Raw genomic sequence first — 6,270 nt, forward strand, 5'->3', positions numbered from 1 at the left:
TAGCCCGCCAGGCTCCTCCATTTAATTTTTCAGGCAAGAATACCGGAGCGGGTTTCCATTTCCTACTCCAGGGGAATCTTACCGACCCAGGGATCCAACCTGCAGTCTCCTGCATTTACTGGTGGATTCTTCACCACTGTGCCACCTGGGAAGCCCAATAAAGTGTTCACAGCGTTTTATTCTTTTCCAAGGAAATCTGAACGTTTCATCAGAACAGCAGTTAAGTTTAAGAAAAAGCAAGCAAATGACAGCACAAATCAGCACATGGCTTTCTCCTACGAAGTAGACTAAATGCCCCAGAGTTGACAGAAAAAATTGGCGGCAAAGAAGTTTCGTTTCCCTGCCCTTAGTGCTCAGGTGTCAGTGACTAGAGTAATTCAGACGCTCAGCACTCACAAAACATGGCCTTAATGTTTCCAATACAATCTTCACTCATTTTTTGAAGCGCCCAATGGGACAGCAACCATGTTTTCCTTTTACAGACATGCAGGCAGAAGTACTTTCGGTTAGAATAATTCATATAGAGGTTAGTTTTTAAATACGTTTTTCCATGTTTTCGACATAATCATGTTGGCTGTATCTTTCATCCGTAGCGCCTTCCCAGCACTGCAAGTACACAGGAGAATGGAGTGACAGGCATTAAGAGATAAGGGGAGTTGCCGGCAGCCACTGGGAGTAACTCTGTTTTAACGCAATCCAGTCTTTTATCCCTGAACCACTTGCTGCCTATGAACAAACTCGAATGTGTCGGTTTGGGGCTGGGCTTTCCTGCGCGCACGGGCTTCTCGGGCTGAGTGCCAGCTCTGGGCTTCAGCAGGTGCAGCTCCCTGGCTCTAGAGCACAGGCTCAGTAGTTTGGCGCGCGGGCTTAGTTGCCCCGTGGCATGTGGGGGTCTTCCAGGGCCAGGGATCAAACTGGTGCCTCTGCATTCTTAACCACTGTAGCACCAGGGAAGCCCAGAAATACATCATTTTAAATAAGCTAAAAAACCGGGTGTGTGTGTGTGTGTGTGTGTGTGTGTGTGTGTGTGTGTGTCCAAAACCAAGTTCTCAAAACCTCCAGAAAGGGGGCAAGGAGTCGTTTTCATTATTTCATAAAGTCTAAAGGGATCCTATGTATGTACACATGTATGTGCACACATGTACACATGTATGGAAGTGAGAGTTGGGCTATAAACAAAGCTGAGCGCTGATGAATTGATACTTTTGAACTGTACTGTTGGAGAAGACTCTTATTTAAGAGTCCCTTGGACTGCAAGGAGATCCAGCCAGTCCATCCTAAAGGAAATCAGTCCTGAATACCCATTGGAAGGACTGATGCTGAAGCTGAAACTCCAATACTTTGGCCACCTGATGCGAAGAACTGACTCACTGGAAAAGACGCTGATGCTGGGAAAGATTGAAGGTGGGAGGAAAAGGGGACAACAGAGAGTGAGATGGTTGGATGGCACCATTGACTCAATGGACATGAGTCTGAGCAAGTTCCAGGAGTTGGTGATGGACAGGGAAACCTGGCATGCTACAGTCCATGGGGTCGCAAAGAGTTGGACACGACTGAGCAACTGAACTGAACTGAAACGAATCCTATAGGAATAAACTATGATGAAGTTGCCACACACTAGATCAACAGTTTCCTTGTCTCCCTCCAATCAACTCTGTATTGAAAGCCTAGTTATGCGGATCAAAAGCTTTTATTGTGACAAAGAAAGTGAAAGCTGCCTGGAATTCTCCAGGCCAAAATACTGGAGTGGGTAGCCTTTCCCTTATCCAGGGGATCTCCCCAACCCAGTGATCAAACCCAGGTCTCCCACATAGCTGGCAGATTCTTTACCAGTTGAGCCACAAGGGAAGCCCAAGAGTACTGGAGTGGGCAGCCTATCCCTTCTCCATCGGATCTTCCTGACCCAGGAATCAAACCGGGGTCTCTTGCATTGCAGGCGGATTCTTTACCAACTGTGCTATGAGGGAAGCCAGGGAAAATGCAGTTGTCAGATAGTTAATTATATCCTGAGGGTGGAAGGTAGGGACAGAATGAGCTGATGGTGAGAAATGGAAGAATTTTAGAACTCATGTTTGCATAATGAAATTATTCTTACATGAAATTTTATAATACAAATTTCAAGACAGTGAATGATACACACTTGTAAAATCACTTATGATTTTACATGAAAAAAAAGTACAGCTCAAAGAAAATCTAGCTTCCTACACATTACGGAGCATGTTTTGTTTAAAATACACACAGAACTACATCCAAAGCAAAAGCAGTATTATGTAATCTCCAAATGCCAGAGAACCTAGCCCTAACTGAACACTCCACCCATGAACATGGTCCTGGTCACAGGAAGGGTTGCAGTTTACTCCAGAACACGGATCTAATGGATGGAGACAGTAGCTTAAAGCAACTGGTGACCATTACACTCTTATTTTTCTTCAAAGATGACAGCACAGTCACTTTAAAGTTGGCAGGAAGGCTGATATTTTAGGAAACTAGGCATCATTATGAGATACTAGAGATCTGAATCATAACAGAAAAGTACTTTGCAGAACAATTACACGTTACCTGTTTTTTTTTTTTTTTTTTGACACTTTCTGAAGACTAAACACTGATATTAAACTGCTGCTGATGTGGAAAATGGTTTAGTCGAATGTCTTGAAGCTCTTGTCTTAAACAACTGTCAAGCAAGTCATGGCTTAATTATGGTGTTCAGTTTTCCAAAAAACCAAAAAAATACCACCACATGATCAGTTAAGAAACTAAATGAAGCAATGTTATCATCTGGTGGGCAAAATAAATGTGCAAAAGTATTAATACCTTCATTTTTATTTATTTTAAAAGTGACTAAGTTCTGTCATCTGATTTTCTAGCCCAGCTACAGGAAGCAGGGACAGGGAACATAAAACTAGGCATATGTGATGCCTGATGGAGACAGAAAACTCAGGAACACACTATTTGAGTCCAAACAGCAGCAAGCAACAGCTGGCATGCAGTATGCGGAGATGAGACAGGGAATGGGGCCCGGGTGCTGCCTTGCATCACTGCTGCTGCTGCTGCTAAGTCGCTTCAGTCATGACCATGGGATTTTCCAGGAAGAGTAATGGAGTGGGCTGCCATTGCCTTCTCCGGCCTTGCATCACTAGCTGTGCTCAGATTCCTCGTCCGTACCAAGTCTTACTTCAAAGACTTACTTCAAAGCCAAAGGACCACATGGGGTTGCTCTATGCTGAGCTACCCCCTGGGGCGAGGTGGTGCCCATGGCAATGCCACACTGTGACACATTCCCCTAAAAACATCTGAAGGAGGACTCTTAGAAAGCTTTGGAGCTTCCCAGGTGGTGCCAGGGGTAAAGAACCCGTATGTCAGCGCAGGAGACGTAAGAGACGTGGGTTCGATGAAACTTTTCCACCAGAGCCAAATCAAAATTTTCACATGCAGCTGTTTATATGTAGCCCAAACACACATATTTTCAGTCATTTAGAACCCGCCCATTTTGCATGCTCACCAAAATTACACCCAGCATCTGGAAGCTGTAAATAAGACAAACCTGGGGCCATGAAGACCCCTAGGCCTCCTGCACTTTGCACTTCTGAACCCAGAGATTCCTGAATGCTTCTACCTCCCTGGAAGGAACCTCCCTCTCCCCCAGGAGTTCCGTGGCCCTGCTCCCCCCTTCTGGGTGGTGGCCCATGCTGCTGTCTCAGGAAGGGGCGATGCATTCTTGCAACCTGTCATAACAGGGCTCAAAAAAACTACCCCCAATAAAGCATGCAACTGCCATTTATAGTCATGTCTTTTCCTCAAACAGCTCCAAAATCCGAGAACTCATTAAACTAAACATCTCAACTCATTCCAAAAAAGCATCTGACAAAATCAGCACCTTTTCCTGATTAAACAAAACACTCAATAAACTAGGAAACAGAAGAGAACCTCTCCAACACTATGGAAGACTAAAAGCTTTTCTCTTAAGACCAGGAATGCCTACTTTTGCCACTTCTATTCAATAAAATACTGGAATTTTAACCAGAGCAGTTATGCAAGGAAAAGAAAATGAATCCAAATTGGAAAGGAAAACTCTTATTTGCAGATGACACGATCCTATTGGGTAGAAAATTCTAAAAAACGGATACACACACACAAATTATTAAAGCTAAGAAACAAACTCAGGATACAAAGTCAACAAACAAAACTCAAGTTATTTCTATACACTAGGAATGATACAATCCAAAAAGGAAACTAAGAAAACAATTCCATTCACAATAGTATTATAAAGAATAAAATAATTAGGAATAAATTTATCCAAGGAGGTGAAAGACAACAAAAACGGGAAAACATTCTTAAAAGACATTAAAGACAAATAAATGAAAGCTCATCCTATGATTATGGGTTAAACATAATACTCAGTTAAATCCTCATCAAATTCCCAATGGCTTTTTTTCTAGAAATGAAAAAATATATATATAAAATTAATATGGAAATTCAAGGGACTATAATAGGCAAAACAACCCTGAAAAAGAACAAAGTTGTAGGACTCAAACTTTCCAATTTCAAAGCTTACTACAAAGCAACAGTTAACAAAACAGTGGTACTAGCATAAGGATATGCGTATGGACCAATGCAATAGAATTCAGAGCCCAGAAATTCCTTACATTTATCATCAATTCAACCCTAACCCTAACCTATTTTAAAGTGAGCAAAGTATCTAAACAGACATCTCTCCAAAGAAAATATACAAATGGCCAATAAGCACAGGGTACCCGATCAACATCACTGGTCATCAGGGAAAGGCAAATCAACCAAAATGAAATAGCACTTCCACCTACTATGGGAGCTAGAGTGAAAAAGCAACAGTAAAAAGCACTGGTGAGGATGCAGAGAAACTGGAACCCTTGTGCAGCGGCGGTGGTAATGTAAAATGGTATAGGCACCGTGAAGTCTGCTGTCTCTCAACCACAGTATCATCACATGACCCAGCAATTCCACTCCTAGGCACAGACCCAAAGGACTGAAAACAGGGGCCCAGACAGACAATCACACAGCCATGTTCACAGCAACATTATTCACAACAGGCAAGAGATGAAAACAACCCAAGTATCCATCAACAGATGAATGCAGTAAATATACACATAATGGAATGTTGTTCAGCCATAAAAAGGAACAAAGTTCTGATAAAAGCTACAATAGGGATAATCCTTGAAAATATTATGCTAGATTAAAAAAAGACGCAAAAGGACAAATATTCTATGATTCCACTTACATGAAATTATCCAGAATAGGCAAATCCAGAGACAGAAATTAGATTAGAGGTTACCAGGTGATGTTCAGCGCTGAGTCTCTCAGTGGTGTCTGACTCTTTACTACCCCAGGCTCCTCTGCCCACGGAATGGTCCAGGCAAGAATACTGGAGTGGGTTGCCATTTCCTCCTCCAAGGGATCTTCCTAAACCAGGGATCGAACCCAGTTTCTTACACCTCCTGCACTGGCAGGCAGATTCTTTACCACTGTGCCACCTGGGAAGCCCAGGGGCTGAGGGAGAGACAAGTGGGGAGTTACTGCTTAGTGGCCAAAGTTTCTGTTTATAGTGATTCGAAAAAGCTGGAAATAAATGCCACTAATTATACACTTGAATAAAAGGACTACCTATGTCCCTATGCACATTCTTTACAGAAAAACAGTAAAGAAAGCAGAGTTTCCATACATTAACTGCTCCCCCCACCCCAGATCCTATCTTGCATTAATGTGATACGGTTGTTACCAAGAGTGATGCATTAGTGTTAACTAGTCCACAGTTTATGTTACATATATTTTACCAAAATAAAGGAAAATCCAAAAGAAAAAAACAAATGGATTGGGGCACGTGACAAGGACATAAGAGCCAAGATGAAAGAGTTCCAACGGCCAAAGCTGAAACAACTGAGCCACAAATAAGTAACACTAGCATAGAATTATAACCGAAAACAGAAAACACGTTTACACGAGTCAGTGCTGATAAATAAATGGGATCAATAAAATGAATAAACAGAAAAAAGCAAATGAAATCACCATCCACCTCAGGGGATGGAGCTTAACTTAAAACGTGTCCAATGGAGGGTACACCGTACTTAACGATTTGTTTCTAAAGTGTGGAAAGGGGAGAACAATGACTTCTCAGAGAGGAAACCTGGCAGACTCCAATGCCACCAGTGATCAGGTCAACACCTCCTGTAAGTCATGCTGAGGACATGCACCCCTGACACGTGACGACACATGTGATAAGAAAGGTACCTCACACCTCAA

Source organism: Odocoileus virginianus, chromosome 8 (assembly GCF_023699985.2).
Source record: "Odocoileus virginianus isolate 20LAN1187 ecotype Illinois chromosome 8, Ovbor_1.2, whole genome shotgun sequence".
Taxonomy (NCBI): domain Eukaryota; kingdom Metazoa; phylum Chordata; class Mammalia; order Artiodactyla; family Cervidae; genus Odocoileus; species Odocoileus virginianus.